Source organism: Cetorhinus maximus, chromosome 5, assembly GCF_964194155.1.
Source record: "Cetorhinus maximus chromosome 5, sCetMax3.hap1.1, whole genome shotgun sequence".
Lineage (NCBI taxonomy): Eukaryota > Metazoa > Chordata > Chondrichthyes > Lamniformes > Cetorhinidae > Cetorhinus > Cetorhinus maximus.
Window position 1 is genome coordinate 51541728 of NC_135883.1, and position 18769 is coordinate 51560496.

General features: G+C 45.2%; 1 protein-coding gene across 1 annotated transcript in view; it reads left to right on the forward strand.

The window, feature by feature from the left end:
- Window positions 1-18769, forward strand: part of LOC144680645 (regulating synaptic membrane exocytosis protein 1-like) — a 704348-nt gene that overhangs the window by 474791 nt on the left and 210788 nt on the right. The window lies entirely within an intron of this gene.

Consider the following 18769-nt stretch of genomic DNA (forward strand, 5'->3'; position numbering starts at 1 on the left):
TTCTGTTATGATAAAGAATTTTAGCATTGAGAAATGGATCATGTTCTTACAGGATTGTGTCAGCACCAAGTATGGCAAGGTTAGATGAAGAATAAAGTTCGGTTACAACTCCAGGCCTCTTAATCCAGCAGTGTGACATTTTTCTGCCCCAAACCTGTAATTCTGTGGCATTTTTACTCCAGTGCTTGTTATTCAAAATACTCCACTTTCCATTGAGAATACGTGCATTGATTAAAATGAGGGATTTAAAAGAAGAAACAAATCTTGTAACTAAAGGAAGCTCTGAGTCAAATTTTCTCATGATTTCACCAGCCCTGTAACTGCAATGAGGGAGACGTACCATACAGTGGCTCCATTGAAAGAAATGGGCTCATGACAGACCAGCTGAACTGGAATCATCCAGTCTAAACAAAGCATGACTTGACATTAACCCCTTTTCTGCTGAAAATATGAATTATATTTTAATGTGAGCTTTCTTTGAAGCAAAAGTGTAGCCCGACCAGAACAAAACGCTGCAGATGCTGGAAATCTGAAAGAAAAACGGAGAGTGCTGGAAACACTCAGCAGTTCTGGCAGTGTTTGTGGGGAGAGAAACAGAGCTAACAGCCAGAATCTTCTGTTCTAGAGCTTAAGTTCAGTAGGGAGCGTGGAAATGCAGTGATTTCTGCTGGGGGATGGATGGCTGACCATGCACGATCTTGCACTGTTCAACTCATTAAATAGGCACCTGCGAGGTGCTCGCCGATTCTCACAGGGGTAGGCAGAAAGTCGCTGTCCCTGCCACTACCTCATGGGGTTGCAGGTCTGGCCACCAATTTAAAGGACACCTGGTCAGCCTGCATTATCCCTTCTACCTTTGCCTGGCCTCTGCTCCACCCTTCCCCACTAACCCTTCCTCCCTTCCTTGGTCACCCTCCATGCAACTTGCACTGTCACCACCTGGTCTCAGGTATAGGCTGATATTTGCAGATGCCCCTCAAAGAGGACAATGCAGTGGCAATTCACTGTTAATCATGGAAAAAGTCAACTTACCAGGTGCACACCCCTTATATACAGTCATAAAAGTGAACATTCCAATTTCTCACTGGCGGGGAACTTAATTTGGAGGGAGAACTTAATTCTGGTGAGCTGGCTTTTTAATGAGCATGCATGACATGGTAATGCACGTAAAAGGGCTTCTCGACATTGTCCATCAGGAAGCTCGGCCCGCCTTTAAAATCCTGAGAACTTAATTGCTAAAGTTCATCTGGCCATCGGGCAACTGATTTCTGGCCTTCCACCAAATTAAGCTCCCCTGCTGCTGGGACTGGAAGAGTTGCCCAACATTTCAGTTTTGTTGAAAAGCCACAGACCTGAAATGTTAACTCTGTTTCTCTCCACAGAGGCCACCAAAGTTGCTGAGTATTTCCAGCATTTTCTGGAGCCTAACATTTTTTTTAATGGTTCTGGGATGGAAGGTGATTGATATGCTAATGAGAGCATGGTTTCAACAGGTACTCAAAAGGACGCCTTACACTCCCTGTATTGGAAAACTCCCAATCCCTTTCTGTTTAGAGATTAAGAAATGAAGAAAATAGGTTGTTTAACTGAGAGAGGCCTTGGAGCAGGCAGGCATCAAAGGGAGTCCAAGACATGGAATGCTAGAAAGAAGAGATAGAAAGTTAGTTTGAAGTTGAACAAGGCATCCCAATGAACTAGAGAAGCACAGCATTGGTAATCATTTTACTTTAGTATGTGAAGACATGTGACATTGATTGAAATAAACAGATCTGGTGATAGCTGTGGCTCTGTATGCTTACCTGTAGGAAATAAATCAGCTCAAAGAGTGTTATCTCACTAACTGTTTACTCAGTCCACTTTTAGGGTAGAAATGAGCAGTTTAAAGACTTGAATAGCCACCTCTGAGTTATTCTATCCTATGATTAGAAACAGGGCAATGTGAATCAATTCCAATAAAAGTAAGATGCTCAGACCACAATAACATTGACTGACATCACTGAATCCAAAGTGATATTTATGACATACCCAAACCATGCTTCTACCAACATAAACTGGAGAAAACAAAATAAGATCATAAAAGATAGGAGCAGGAGTAGCCCATTCAGCCCCTCAACCCTGTTCCACCATTGAACACAATCTTACCTGATCTTCAGCTTCAACTCCACTTTCCCACCCACTCTCCAAATCCTTTCATCCCCTGAGAGACCAAAAATCTGTCTATCCTAACCTTAAATATATACAACGATGCAGCAGCTACAATCCTTTGGGGTAGGGAATTCCAAAGATTCATAATCCTTTGAGTGAAGAAATTTCTCCTCATCTCAGTCCTAAATGATCAACCCCTTATCCTGAGACTGTGTTCCTGTGTTCTAGATCCTGCAGCCAGGAGAAACAACCTCTCAGTGTCTACCCTGTCAAGCCCCTTCAGAATCTTGTTTGTTTCAATGAGATCACCTCACAGTCTTCTAAAGTCTAGAGAACATACACCCAATTTACTCAGCCTCTCATCATAGGAAACCCCCCACATCCCAGGGACCAATCTAGTGAACCTTGGCTGTACCACCTCCAATGCAAAAATATCCCTCCTTAAATATGGAGGCTAAAACTTCACACAGTATTCCAGGTGTGGCCTCACCAAAACTTATACAATTCTACAAGACATAATCCTCCTGGAATTTCTAACTATTTTAAATAATATTCACACAAATAAAAATTATGCATCTATTGTGTAGCAAAATAAACCAATAGAAACAAGAAAACCTGGTTCTCACTCGGAGCTCACCAGACCATTTTCATTTCTCTCCTGTGCTGGAATGAAGCTCATTTTTTTCAGTTGTCTGTTTAACCAAGAAACGGGAGTCTGAATTCTCGTGGGGTTAGAGAGGGTCTCTGTTTTAGTCAAAATGGCACCAGAGCCCTGTTTCCGGAAGTCCTTCCCCTCCCCATCGAACCTGGCACCCACCATTTTTGCCGGGGTTAGGGGAAATCGGGTGCGGGTTGCAGTTTCCACATATCCATGATTCATGGAGGCAGCAGCACATGTAAATGTTCAGCTGCCTTCAAACAAATCCAATTTTCATTAGTGGGACGTACAAAACACAACTTGTGGACTTTTACTTTTCAGGTGAATGTCTAAGCTTACTGGAGATCTTTGGAAAATTAGGGTACCTTTTTGGTTGGGTCCAGGGACACCTTTGGGAGATATCAGGTGCCCTTTGGGATTATTAATGAATTTTTACACACATGAATGTGCGTAAATTGTTAATGAATTTTTACACAAACTCATTGGAGCTGTCAAGTTGTCAAGGCATTTAAATCTCATTGGAATCGTCAAAATGCCAAGATATTTAAATCTCCTGCCCTTTAAATTTAAAGAAACCCAATCAGCAGTTTAAAAAATTTGTACTTAATATTTCAAATATTAAAAAAAACCTCCTTCAATTACTTAATCCCCTATAGAACAGACGTTTCCTTCAAATACTATCTGCTGACATAAGCCAGGGGGTTATCATTATGGGATTTATGCTGTTTGACTGATGCAACCTATCATTATCAGAGTGGGGTCCCTGTCAGTTCACAGTTTAATTGACAGCTCCAAGCTGCTATAAAGTCTTTGATGTGGGGTTATGAATACAAATGTTTGTATTTACAAGAGTTTAAGTAGTTGAAGGAAATGTTTGTTTTTTTAAGAGATTAAGTACTTGAAGGAGTTTTTTTAAAAATATTCAATCATGGGATGTGGGCACTGCTGGCCAGGTCAGCATTTATTGCCCATCCTTAATTGCTCTTGAGAAGGCGATGGTGTGCTGCTGCCTTGAACTGCTACAGTCCATGTGGTGTCGGAACATCCATAGTAGTAAGGGAGTTCCAGCTTTTTGAAGCAGTGACAGTGAAGGAACGGTGATATATCGCCATGTCAGGATGATGTGTGACTTTAAGTGGAACTTGCAAGTGGTGGTGTTCCCATGTGTCTGCTGCTCTTGTCCTTTTGAGTGGTAGAGGTCGTGGGTTTGGAAGGTGCTATCAGAAGATAATAAATGATTAAGCAGTTGAAGGAATTGAAATGTAGTGAATGGGCTTTTATTCAATGGAGTGTTTTATTTTTATATAATGAAGTCATCAATAAAAACACGTTTAATTTATTTCATCTCAGCGTGGCTTCTGAGGTCTGCCCCTAGTGAGTTGGAGGGTACAAGGTCAAAGGGTGGTGGGTGTGGGGGGCATGGGTTGGCATGAGTTTACACTAAATTAACATAGGGGCTATAAAGGGTCATGGGGGTGGGTAGAGGGGCATAGGTTGTCATGGATGGTACATGAGGTGGGTTTGGGGCATGAGTTGGCATGGATAGGGCGTGGGGAGTGTCTGAAGGGGTAAGGGGGTGTGAGGGGCGAGGGCTAAAAGGCTGTTTTGTTTTATTTTTTCTTCCAAATCCCGGAACACTGAGGTGGGCCTCTCACGCACGCTGCCTCTGCACTGTTTCTGGGGGGCGGTGGGCCAGACCCCTGTTAATCCCATCCCCCAGCCCCCCAGAATAAAAATTAGAGACATCCGAGGCAGTTTCTCAGGAGTCATGTTTGCGGAGTCAGCACTTCCTGAACTCTGAGCTCCTGGCGCGAGAGTATTTGTTTTCATTTTGAATCTTTGAAATTAATTATCATTGAATAATCTGTTGATTCTATAGTTTAATAAATCCAGGAATGAATAAATCCTTAAATTAAAGTTTTGATGTCCAGAATTCTAAGTCTTTCTCAAGACCTCATAACTGTGGACGTTACTTGCCTCACTTACTCTTCTGTTCCCCCTACAATGTGCAGCTTTTGCAAAGTTGATCTATTGTCTAACCTTTTCAACCTTGACATTTTGTAGCATGAACTTTCACCTTGGCTTCTTTCTTTTTGCAAAAAGAGATTATCTCATTTCCTATTCCCCAAACCCCTCTCGACTTGGCCATGAGCAGCAATAACCATTGAATTGCAATCCATTAAACTCAGGAATGGAAAATAAAGATGTCGTGAGATACTTGGTACTTGAACACAGAATTATGTTTTGAGGTATTTGTAAGTATAACTCAGCTGGGCAGCTGGAGTGAAATTTCTATTGCAAAGCCAGATCAAACACTTGGGGCAATGTTTAATTAGAAAGCTCTTGTTGATGTTTTTGCACAGAGACATTTTCCACTAACTAGCTAAAACAGCACTAATAACTTTAAAGTATCAGCGACAGAACTTCACCCTAATATGATGCTAGATTTTGCAATAAGGCATTCAAGATCAACAATTTTACATTCTTAGATTGCTATGGTAAAACTATTTAGTGATTCGTTTTGCAATATGTAATTAATGACAAGTGTATTAAAGGTGGCACATTGGGCCATGATCTGAGAAGGAATTTACCATAGTTAATATTCACAACACATTTTTGAAAACAAAACATTGCTGCCATGAATTTGCTTGTATTCTCCTAGCTGGTCACTGTATCTTTGGATCATTTACAAAGCATAAACAGGGTTTTTACCTATCTTGCACTGGAAGCAGCCAGATTGGAGAACTCGAGAGGAAATTTGTCATGCTTGCATTAGTCCTAAATTATTGAGTCAGTGGAATAAAAGGCCTCCAATTCCATTCTTACCTGGAGTCAAGGGAGCAGCTCGCATTTAGGCTGCTACAATTGGATTCAGCACATGTTGACGAGGGAAAGGAAAACTCAACCAGGGATCCGAGTCCTAGTCAGATTCTGCATCTTCGTTATCATTTTCGTCTTCTTCCATCTGACATCTGCAGCTTTATAACTCTAAGTCCAAGTTGGACAGCCAAGTCAAGGATTGCCATGAATCCTGTGACAAATTTTCATCGGCCACATCCATTTAGAATGTGTGATCAGCCTGATCCGGGTGAACACAATCACAAGCTGGGCTGTCCTTGAAATTCCACTTGTGGAGGAAGTCTGATGTCCTCGCTTAGAGAGTGCAGATCCTAGTGAGGATGAACCACTGTTTTTGAGGGAGGTCAAACCCTGGAGGCTATACTGTCGAATCACTCACCAGATCTTTATTGGTGATGTAGGTGTCAGCCCAGAGGGGGGTATGCCATTTGCACATTTGTTTTGACAAAATCTGCATTGCAGAAAGCATTCATGGGGCTCCAGATAGGTTAGCATGATTTGAGATGCTGATTCAATGGGTTCCGAAGGTCTTCATGGATTGGCAGTTCTGGGTTGGCTTCAATGTGGACACATTCTTTCAGCATTCCTGTCCTCCAGAACTTGCTGAGAGGTGGAATATTTGACAGGACTGGGAGCCATTGTACAGGTATTGATTGATGTGTTAAGGGCAGTGACTTCTGTTGCAAAGTGTATTTATGTGAACATTGGGAGGGGACAGGGTTAAGCCTCATACTGATAGCTTTCAAAGTTGAATAGTTTACTGAAGAAATAGTCCAGGCTTACCCATTGAGAATTGCCATATGGATGAGTTACTAGAATCCTGTCAGTACCAGTGGCACTGGCTCCCATGAAGTGTTACCATCTTCAGGAAAGAGGAAAAACAAATCACCAATTTTAGAAGACAGAAAATGTGATCCATCATGCTACACAGCCAAATGCCATTAACTTCAGCAGATGCTCAATTCTCCTTGGTCAGAGTGAGTCTGTTGAATTGATGAGATATAGGAAATTCAGATTACAAAGGAAGTGAGTGTTAACTTTCCCATCATTCATTCATTTTAGTGAAAAGTAGACACGTAAAGGAGGCCTTGTGGTGCCATGGATAGTGTAAGGTACTTCATAATGTGGTCAGCCAGAACCTGCAGAGGGCAACAGCAGTACCTTGCCAAGTGTAACCCTGTACCGACACAGAAATCCATTGTCGTCAGCACCCTCTTAGGGCATAGTACCTAAAGAGAGCGACACTTAATATTTCAGTCAACTTCTATTAATTTAATAATAACTAAAAACATGGTTTCAATATGTTTCATAAAGTGATCTTGGATCAAGGCACTTGAAAATGCTTCAGATTTCAAGCAATTCTCCATCTCCCATCCGAACAGAAAATTTGCTACAATATTTATTATGTTAATGTAATAACTGCAAAATATATTAATCTTTTTCTGTAGTAACTGCTGTGTAGTTTTGTAGAAGTTCTTAATTACATTCCCAGCTCACGACAATTCTAAGCAGTATAACAAAACTGCAATAATAGAGTAGCAGGCCACAAAATATTAGCCCAGAACAGTAAATAAAAATGGAAAATGCTGGAGACACTCAGCAGCTCTGGCAGCGTCTGTGGAGAGAGAAACAGAGTTAACATTTCAGGTCAATGACCTTCAGAACTAGAAGATGTTAAGAGATTTAAGGCCATGGAGCTTGATAAGGCCTGAAAACAGGCATGAGTTAATTGTGCAGTGCTTATTGCTTCCCATGTAAGCAACTTCATGCTGCCATCTTGTTCACAATGCTCTCTGTGTGCAACCATCCCTATGCATGCTGCTGAGTAGCTGCACTCCGAAGCAGAGAATGCAAAATCATGAGAGGCTAGCACTTAAAGCTGGCCTACAGAACTTAGCGTCAGCCTGCACCACTTAAAGAGGAGGTGCTAGAACTTGCAAAAGGGAGTGCGAACTTGAAGAACAACATGGCAGAGAGTGGGCTCCAAGATTTTCAGATACTGCACTGGAGATGTTCAGGAGGAGAGATGTCATCTCTCAGCAGGAGGCCACAAGAACCTTCAGACACATGCACAGAAGGCAGTGGGAGAGGTAACTGTGATGCTCAATGCCACAAGTGTAGCCCCAAGGCCCTGGATGCAGTGCTGCCAAAAGTTCAATGACCTCACACAAGTGGTCAAGATCATCTACAAATGCCACATGCACCAACTGCACTATAGCCTCAGACACTGCATGATTCACCACACCTCCAGCACTCACCTACCAGCAACTCTATCAATCACAACTCATACCTAACATTCATAGTTTCACCTCACTCTCACGCACACAGCACTGCTGCAAGCCTCACACCCACATCTCACAGCTCACACCCACTGTTTAACAGGCACATCACCCATTTATAGCACACTCATTGACACTTCCTTCTCTCTTGCAGAACAGACTGGTGCACAGTTGGAGCCAGCAGGAGCTAACCAGTGCTCGACTATGTGACCTTATCACAATAGAGGTGATAGTGCTTGCCATTAATGGAGCAGCCATGAATGAGGCCATGGATGCAGTGGGGCTGAAACCACCAAAGATGATATCCTCATACTGAATCCTCTTTCCCCCATCTTGCCTCCCCCTCATCCCAATCTCTTCTGAAATACACGTTGGAGATGGTACAAACATATATCTCTTACTTGCCCCCATCTCCTCACCACAAGCCTACTCTTGTGTGATGACCACAGCCAGTATTAATCGCTGTGCAAACCAAATACCAGAGGGAAACTCAGCTTATGGGCCACAACCTTTTTTCTTATATTCTGAAAACGAGAAGAGGACCTCAGAGATCTGTCTTACAAAACATTCCCCAGAAAGACTCTCTGCTTGTTTAGATCTGCAAGTAAACACCTCCAGGCCACATTCCCTTATAGATGGTAATTATAAAGAAATCCAGTAATATTACCCAAGGTAAACTGCTGTAGCTTCAATCAAGGCATACCATATGATCTCTATACTCTTCCACTCTGCGGCGGAATCCACTTCAGAATAAAACTGCTTGTTGCAGCCCAAGACTTTTCTCTTGCCTGGATAGTTAGTATCCTCTCCCAGCCCAGAGCTCCAACTATAGCTCAAACAGTTCCAGCTATCTCCTTAGCTAGAACTCCACAGTAACTAAAAAATATTGTTTTTTGCTTTTCATCACAGGTTTCATTGTTTTCACACCTCTTTGAAACTCAAACCCTTCCAAATATAAAACCTTTCACGTCTTTCTCGTCTTTGTTTTCGGGTCAATAAAATACAATATCCCCCCTTCTATTTACCCCTGGAACTCCTGCAAGATGCAAACATGTTTCTTATTACCTCTGACTCCCCTTTGATATTCAGACTCTCAACTTATCTAAAAATGCAAATGTTAGATCTAACTTATTTACTTGTACCTCAGACTTAACACCTCTACCCTTTTCGTGTTTTCAATCCCCCCAGACAACCTGACTCCTATCAAACTCTTGCCCATCTTAATTAAATCACACACACACAGACACATACACCCAGCCTTCTTTACAGAATAACACAATATTCCCCCAAAATATTTTTTAAAATAACATCCATTCTCACACTTGCACCTTTCTCTGTTCAGACACCCAAGAACTGTAACTGGGTCAGGGAGCGGTGGAAGAAAAAGTGATGGAAGAGCAGGAAGACAGTGCTAAAGAAGAATCACCATCACTCACACTCACACACACAGCCACCAGCTCAGATACTGCCACTGTGCGTTCTTTAGAGGCTAAGACAAAATCTGCAAGTACTGAAACACCGGTCATGAGTGGACACAGCCAGGGCAGGGGGAATGGTTAGCACAGGTGCCAGGTCATTGGAGGGCAAGATCACACATGATTTCAAAAGAGGATGGAGTGGCCTATGGGAAAAGGCTGATGGCGATGCACTCTAAAATTATTGGTGCATTGGTAGGCCTGCCAGAAAGCCTGGGGTCAATGTCCATAACCCTAATGCAGCTATGCTGCACAGGCACACCAGGACAGGCAAAGGTACATGGAAGATAAGCAATAAATGCACACGGGTTTTTGTCATTGACTTTTGTTTGGGATATGGGATGGTTTATTGATAAAGTTGTTTTGGAATGTTGATTTTTATTTCAGCATTGTGGTAGATGCCGTGAAGGACAAGTAACAGAGGGAAGAGAAGATGTAGGACTTTTGATGAATGGGAGAATTGAAGTTGTGTTTATGGGAACTGTAGTTCGTTGAATAGATTATGGCCAGCCCAGCCAGGACGAGGCCATGTTTGTTGCCTCTATGTTCTCTTTTTCTCAGTCCTCAGCTGATTGTCATATCCCTGGGGACAAGGGCTGTGCTCTCATGATGGCGAGGTTGTGCAGGATACAGAAAAACATGAATCATGACATACACCGATAGAGAGAACTGCAGGGCTCCTCCAGAGCGGTCCACACAGCAAACATAATGCTTAACCACTTCAGTGAGCTACTCAATAACGTTTTTTGCTGCAGCATGGCTGTCATTATATGTAAGCTGCCCATGTGTGTGTGAGTTGTTATTGATATTAGGGGACAGGTGGTCAGTGTTGCCTGTATTGCCCAGTCATTGCCCTCTGGTTTGTCGTGGTGCTTCAAATGTTGATGGGAGAGAGGCCTACCACTGGCATATTTGCTGCCAGGATACTGGACACTGATGTGTTACAACACTGACATCTACCTGACAATATGAGCAGCTATGTCCTGTCCACAAAAAGCAAGCCAAATCCAACCCAGCCAATTACCACTCTATTATTCTACTCTTGATCATCAGTAAACTGATGGAAGGTGTTGACAGTGCTGCCAAGTTACTACACAACAATCGCCTGCCCATTGAGGTTCAGTTTGGGTTCTGCCTGGGCCATTCACCTCTGGACCTTATTACAGCCTTGGTGGAAACATGGACAAAGGAGCTGAACTCAAGAAATGAGGTGAGAGTGGCTGCCCTTTGCATCAAGGCAGTATTTGCCACCACAAAACAAACATTCCAACTTTAATCAATGACCCATCCAATATTCCAGACAGAAGTCAACTAATCAGCCAAATGCATTCCTTTAGTATCTGTCTCCTGGGTACAAACTCCTCTTCGTTACAACATACTTTCCTACCTATCTTTGTATCATCTACAAATTTAGCTACCATGCTTTCACTCCTCTCATCTAAGTCATTGATGTAAATTGTAAAAAGTTGAGGCCCCAGCACAGACCGTTGTGGGACTCTACTTGTCACATCCTGCCAATCCGAAAAACACCCATTTTTGCATGCTCTGTTTTCTGCCGGCCAGCCAGCCAACCTTCCATCCATGCTAATGTGTTACCTCCTATACTATGAGCTTTCATTTTGTGCAATAACCCCCTATTCTGCTATCACCCCTATGCCTACTCACCCCCGACCCCCATGGCCCCTCATGCCATCTATGTGCCCCACATCCCCAATGGCCTTTGTAAGTTTTTTGACAGCTCTTTGGCAGCTCTGCCTGTTCTTTGGCAGCTTTGACAGTTCTTTGGCATCTTTGACAGTTTTATGACAGCTTTGATAGTTCTGTGACAAACTTGACTGTTCTCTCACAGCTTTGATAGATCTTTGACAGTTTGTCAGTTCTTAGATGGCTTTGACAGTTCCAATGAGTTTATGCACCTTTTACACACAATCATGTTTTCTTTTAACAATCCCAAAATGTGCCTTACCTCTTCCAAAGGTGTCTCAGGACCATATCCAAAAGTGTACCTTACCTCTCCAAAGGGGTTATCCTAATGAATCCACTAAGTTTGGACTAGCTCTTACCTGGTCTATTCAGCTAAAATGGGCTTCACACTCCTGGCCTACAAGAATCCCACGTCATTGGAGGAGCTGGTGATTGAAATGGCCAGCTGCCTCCATAAAACACGCATACATGATCCACAGCCCGAGTCCAGGCCCACCCCAGTGAAAATAGGAGAGGCTGTTTTCAGGGACAGGATTTTGGCCAGAGGCACTCTATCGTGCTGAAAGTCTGGGGCATTAACTCTGTTTCTCTCTCCCCAAATGATGCCTACTGCTGAGTATTTCCAACATTTTGTGTTTTTATTTCAGATTTCCAGTATCTGCTATATTTTGCTTCTGTGTGCCATTTATAGCCTTGCTAATCTATAGATCCCATTCTAATCTGTTGTCGCAAACATCAGAGTGGTCTTTTATTTATCTTTATCTTTTGTTTCTTAATGGTTATCACTCATTTACTGGACACAAACTTCTTATATGTAACAACATTTTATAAACTGTCGCATAAAAACATATTGGAAACTTGTTTCCACGGTATTCCCTTTGCCTAAATCTCATCATTAAGCAACAATATTGAGCAGAAATTTGTGCTGATGTGAATTTTCATCATTACCTGAGTAATTCATCTATGTTTTCACCGCTCCACTCCTCCAGTTGCAAGACCTGCTCATTTTCCCTTCTACTGACTCGAGCCTCTTGTGCATCCCCCCTCCTCTCATTGTCAGCAGCACCCTCAACCACACAGGCCCTATTCCATGGAGCTCCTTCCCTGAACCTGTCCAACTCTGCAGCTCCCTCTCCTCAGTTAAGATCCTCCGCTCAACCCACCTCTTTCACCAAGCTTTTCATCACAACTTCTCATGTCTCCTTGGACTCTGTTTTTGGAACACAAAGCTATAGGGCTATGCCACACCTGGAGAACTGTGAGCAGTTCAGAGCACTGACATTAAGATGGATATATTGGCCTTGAAGGGAATGCTACACAGATTTACCAGAATGATAGCTGAACTCCAAGGGTGAACATATGAGGAGAAATTAAACAAGCCAGGGATGCATTCCCTGGGATTTAGAAGGTTAAGGGGTGATCTGATTAAAGTTTTCAAGATATTAAGGGGACATAATGGGGTATATAGAGATAAATTATTTCCACTGGTTGGAGAGGTGGATTAGGGTGTATAGTCCAAAGGTTAGATCCAGACATTTGAGGAGTGAAATTAAGAAACACTTCTACACAGAAAGTGTGGTAGAAGTCTGCAACTCTCTCTGCAAATGGAAATTAATGCTGGATTAATTGTTAATCAGAGATTGATATTTCTGTTTATCCAAGATATTAATGAATATGGAGCAAAGGTGGATAATGGACAGAATTTTCCACTCAGCGAGCGGGTGTGTGCGTGACACACTCGATCATAAAATCGCGCGTGATGACGTCGAGTGAGAGCCTCGACGTCATTACACATTCGCGTGATATTTCAGTCAGCGGGCGCACGCAGGTACCGGAGCTGTACCCATCATTAATTAAGAGGCCAGTTAAGGCCATTGAAAAGGCAATTGAAAGTGATCTTTCATTGCCTGTGCGATTTCGCGCTCATCACACAGGCCAAACGGACAGGTGGACAGCCGACATTTTCAAAGGCCTCATCTACGGGCGGGATAAAAAGGGTTACCAGCATTGCCAGTGTGAGTAGTGAGGAGTTTGGTAAGTAGTTTGCTGTTGGTGACTTATTGGTATATGGCAGCTACATCTCTGTTCAGGGCTTCATTGTTAGCTTTTCTAGGCTTCATTTCAGGACTCCTTGGTGTCTTCAAGGACCCTGGAGAATCCAAACCATGTGGAACCTTCCAGATATCAGACAGCCTTCCCTTACCCTGGTAATGGGGATTGTGGTCTCTGCTGGTGGCACCTCCGCTGAGGAGGAAGAGAGGGGCAGGAGGAAGAGGAGGCCACGTGTCCCAGTGCAGCTTCCAGGGGAGGGACCCATGGGAGGAGAGGCGCAGGCACAAGGGGTGCAGGGCCAGCAGGAAGCCCAAGACGCAAGGGGCCACAGAAGACGCCACTATCCTGCTGCCAGGATTTACAGGCAGCGATGCAGCTGCCTCAATATGTCCAAGGTGCAATGCCGAAGGAGGCTCCGCCTCTCAAGGGAGACCGTGACCTCCAGTTGTCAGATGATTGGGCCTGAAATCACCTCCGACTGTGTGGGTGGACTCCCCATGCCAGTGGCTCTGAAGGTCATGATGGCCCTCAACTTCTCTTCAACCAGTTCTTTCTTGGGGTCAGTGGGGTATCTGTGTGGAGCCTCCCAATTAGCTGTCCACAGTTGCATCAAGCTGGTGACAGAAGCTCTGTTCAGGCAGGTATTGACTTTCATTCATTTCCATACAGATGAGGCCAGCCAGGCTGAGTGAGCCAGAAGCTTTGCAGCGATTGCTGGGTTCCCCCACATCCAGGGTGCCATCGACTGCACACATGTGGCCATCAAGGCGCCAGCGGGTGAGCCCGGTGCCTTTGTCAACAGGAAGGGATTCCACTCCATGAATGTGCAGATAGTGTGTGACCATAGGATGCAGATTCTGCAAGTCTGTGCAAGGTACCCTGGCAACTCCCATGACGCTTACATCCTGAGACACTCCCAGGTGCCGAGGCTCTTCAGTGCTCCAGCCCGACTGGATGGATGGCTGCTGAGTGGCAAGAGCTATCCCTTGAAAAGCTGGCTCATGACGCCTCTCCGCCATCCAAGAACAGAGGCAGAACCGCGGTACAACAGGAGCCACGCCTCCACAAGGGCGGTGACAGAGAGGACCACAGGTCTTATGAAGATGCTCTTCCGATGCCTGGACCGTTCAGGGGGAGCACCACCATACCCCACAGAGTGGGTGTCACTGATCGTGGTTGCATGCTGCGTTCTCTTCAATCTGGCACAGGCAAGGGGGGACCCACTGGAGGAAGAGGACGCAGCTCCACAGGCCACTGATGATGAGTCCAGTAGTGAGTCCAAAGAGGAGCACGATGAGGAGAATGCTGAGGGCGTAGAGCCAGACCTCGGTAACCTCCAGGGAGGCAGGGACACCAGAGATGCCTTGATCCAATGTTCCTTTAGCTAGGCTGTCAAATAACTGCAACCACCTCATGCCAGGGCTGTCGCCTCCATCCCGGATGTCTGAAATGATCCTTTCCTTTGACTCCAAAGTCCACTCAGTGCCTGTGCAATTAAGTTTCAAGCCCACGTCCAGCATTACATACTGGCGTACCCTGCACCACATTAAATATAAAAGATGAAGCATACTCAGGTCATTGTGACAAAAGAAAATATATCTCATGTTGACATTCAAAACAAATTAACAGAAACTTCTCTGGTCTTCAACCCCAGACCAGTTAAACATAAATAAAACATTACAGAACAGAAGACCACCTGACCAGCCCCTCTTGTGCTCATGGTCCCTTAAACTTACCTTTACGGGTGCTACATCTTGGTGCCCCCTGCACCCCCCCATCACTGGTACCGGCATTGGGAGCAGCCTACTGACTCTTCTGTCTTGTTGACCTTGATGACCTTTGCGGTCATCCACTGGAGCCTGTGCTGGCCCCGCCTGAGAGGGAGTGGCCAGCTCCACAGCTGGAATCTCCCCAGTCGCCGCAGCCTCATTAGATGCAACGGTCATTGGCAGAGGGGCAGAGAAGCTGCTGCTGTCATCCAGAGCGCCCTGACAGGAGCCCGCAGAGACGACAAGCAGCTCGCGCAGATGAGGTCACTCTGGACCTCCCTGCTCACCATTGATGGATGGTCACCTAGCTGGGATACTGGGTGCCTCATCCATCTCCCACACAGACACTGACCACCGGAGATCAGTGCCTGTGTGAGGGCTTATAGGTCTGAGCGCAATCCCAGGAACCCCTGATTCTGTTCCTGGAACTGCCTCTCCATGAGAGTTGCCACCCTCTCAATGGAAGAGCCAGTGCGCTCAGCCATGAGGGCCAACACAGTGCTCATGCTCCTCATGGGCTCCCCCATAACGGATATCATGGCACGCATACCCTCATACCCACATGGATCTCCGCCAGATTCTCCCGGACATCCCTCTGGACATCCAGCAACTGTTGCCTAATGGATGACCCCAGAGGTTCATCATCAGCGTTCGAGTGAGCATCATCCTGGTCTCCAGCAGTCCTCCGACTACCGGCGCCCTGGGCGGTCTCTGCCTGCTCCTGCTCACCAATGCGCACCGAGATACTAGCTGCCGATCTAATGCCCACCGAGGTGCTGGTATCTGCGCTGGTGCCTGGTTCAGAGAGCGGTTGTGACGCAGGTGCATCTGGAGCCTGGCGGTCCTCTGGTGTCAGGGGTGGGTCTTTGGGATCCTGTGATTGGGTGCATGGTGGCAAACCTAAGGGAGAACAACAACATGTCATTAGTTTAAGTCATCACACTGTTACTGTGCATGCCAGGCACCCTGGTGAGACAATGGAGATCTGCATCATGGTGCCATTGTCTTCCAATGATCAATGGGGATCCAGTTTTGAGGCTCTTATCAATGATGAGACTACACAAGAATGGCTGCAGCATCCGACATTTTCCCCTCTGTGCACTGCACTTCATCTGACACCCCAGTCTCTACATGCTCGGTTGACCGAGGTGCATGGTGCCTCCAGCTCCAAGGTGACCTGCCCATATCTGGATAAGATCAGGAGGTTCCACCGGTCCACGACCTTTCAATGTTGTTATGGGTCGTCTTCTCCTGAAAGGACAGAGAAGCATTGATTAGTCCACTCTGTACCTGCAGTGCCATTGCAGCCTGGCCAACCCCAGCTCAGGAGCACCTTGCAGGGCACATTCAAGTCGTGGCCCTCGAGCCACAAGGCACTCAGTCCAAGCAGCCAGGGCTCACCCCCTGGACCAGCTCCGGCCTCATTGACTCAGACTCAAACACTCCTGAGCTCCACGGGGAGACAGCCAGCCCTTATCATTTCAACACACTGACCCATGCCAACACGGCACTCACCCTTCCTGAATGCAGCAGGTCCTTAAGCCTCTTGTGGCACTGGACCCAGATGCGCCGCACAACATCATGGCTGCTGACCAGCGCTGCCATCTCCTCCCAAGCTCTTTCTGTCAGGTGCAGTGGCTCCTTCTTCCATCCCTGGGGGCAAGGGTGTCCCTCCTGGCAGCCACCTCCTCCAGAAGGACCATGAGGCACTCATCAGAAAGCCGGGGGCCAAGTACCCACCCGACCTGCCCTCCTGCCTGGTGTTAGCATCCGCATTATTCGCCATCATTTTCACTCGCCTGCTGAAAATATTGGAGCTGTCCTTGTCACTGGCAGCCTTCCAGGGCCTGACTGTGCCGGTTTTAAACCAGCTGCCGGATTGCCATTGGACCTGGTGTTCAACAGGCCCCCGCCCACCACTCCCCAACCGTTGGAGCACTGCCTTTCACACTCAGTGGGCCTTAATTGGCCTGCCAGTGTGAAACTACCGTTGGGGGTTGATCATGGGTGGCAGCCCATTTCCTGGCTGCTCCCGCCCACCGCGCCCGCCCAACAACCTCAAAATCCTGCCTATGGAGTGAGGCCACAGATCAGCCATGATCTTACTGAATGGTGGAACAGGCTCAAGAAGCTAAATAGCCTCCTCCTGTTCACATGTTCCAATGTATACAGGGTGATGGAAGTAGATTCTATGATAACTGTCAAAAGAGAATTGGATAATACTCGAAAAGGAAAAAAAAAAATTACATGGCGAATCATAGCAAGTTTACGGCTCAGAAAGAGGCCACTTGGCCCATCATGTCTGTGCCGGCTGAAAAATGAACCACCCAGCTTGATCCCACATTCCAGCATTTGGTCTGTAGCCCTGCAGGTTACGACACTTCAGGTGCACATCCAGGCACCTTTATAATGAGTTGAGGGTTTCTGCCTCTACTCCCCTTTCAGACAGTGAGTTCCAGATCCCCACAATCCTCTGGGTGTAAAATGTTTTCCTCATTTTCCTTCTAATCTTTCTACCAATCACTTTAAATCTACACCCCTGAACTCTCTCTTAAAGTAAATCGGCCCTTCCCATCCACTCCATTCGGGTGCCCCACAATTTTGAACATCTCAATCAAATAGTTAGTTAACTCTTTTAAAGAGCCAGCACGAACACGATGGCCGGATCCCCCCCTTCTGTGATGTATTATTCTATGATTCTCTGTAGTCCTCATTATGTCAAAGTTACAGAATGGGAAATCGTAATCTGCCACAGGGATGAGTAACAAACTACCCATTATGACAATTTCATATTTGCACTTCAAGAATTTCATGAACTCCATTACATAGCTTATTTTTGGTCCATTACCCTATCTAGACAGGGTAGACATCTAAAATTAAAGAGTGTAAGATTTTCCATTATGTCAACTTTGGAAATGAAATCACTGACCCATTTCCAGTTGGACTGAACAGTAACTGTCACAGGTTGGAATAAACTTATTTCCTCTTTTTTTTTCCATGAGAAATCTGGGCCATACTGTGTAAATAATGAGACTTGTTAGTATTAGGTCATTGACTTTCTATTCGATATCACAATCACAGTGCACAGTCACCTTTTCAGCCTTAATACTGGTTCCAATATATAGAGAATATTCCCTATTATTGATGTCTAGATGAGCAAAGTATGGAATCAGGTAGAAATATTGAAGTAGTCTATTTGGTCAAATGGTCATTCCAACACCTGACAATTGCTTTCGTCATCACCAATTTCCAGAAAATATCTCAACAGTAATTGAGTTAATGTAATCGTGGTTTCAAGCTGTTGATGAGTTGTGGGTGTTATATTTGAATGTGCCACCTGTGAAGTTGTTCTCTACTCTCCTGAGGGAGCTGATTCATGCTGGGTATGGTTCCCATATACCCGCTGATGCCAGTCTTTGAGCCTTGGCAGAGTACCCAACATGAGGAACATCACAGCCATGCCTAATCCTCACCCACTGTCCAAGGCTCCTGTTGGAGGCATTAATAGTGATCTGGAGTGGGAACCTTGGCACTGTTTTTCCCTCCCCAATCTGAGTAACATTGCAAGCCAGCTGGGAGCAACTAACTCACTCAGCATAGACTTGGGATCGAATCGAGAAACAGACTCATCTGTGTGGCTTCATCCCAGAATGAGCAACACCCCTTTCAAATAGAGGCCATCTTGAAATGTGTCTTTCAGTTTTATTATCAAGCTGAAAATTGAGAATCAAGGCTCATTGTTTGAGTTAAAACTCTCCATCCCATCAAACTCAGTGTTAATAAGAAATCTCAGCAAATCAGACCCATGCAGAACCAAGGTCCACACAA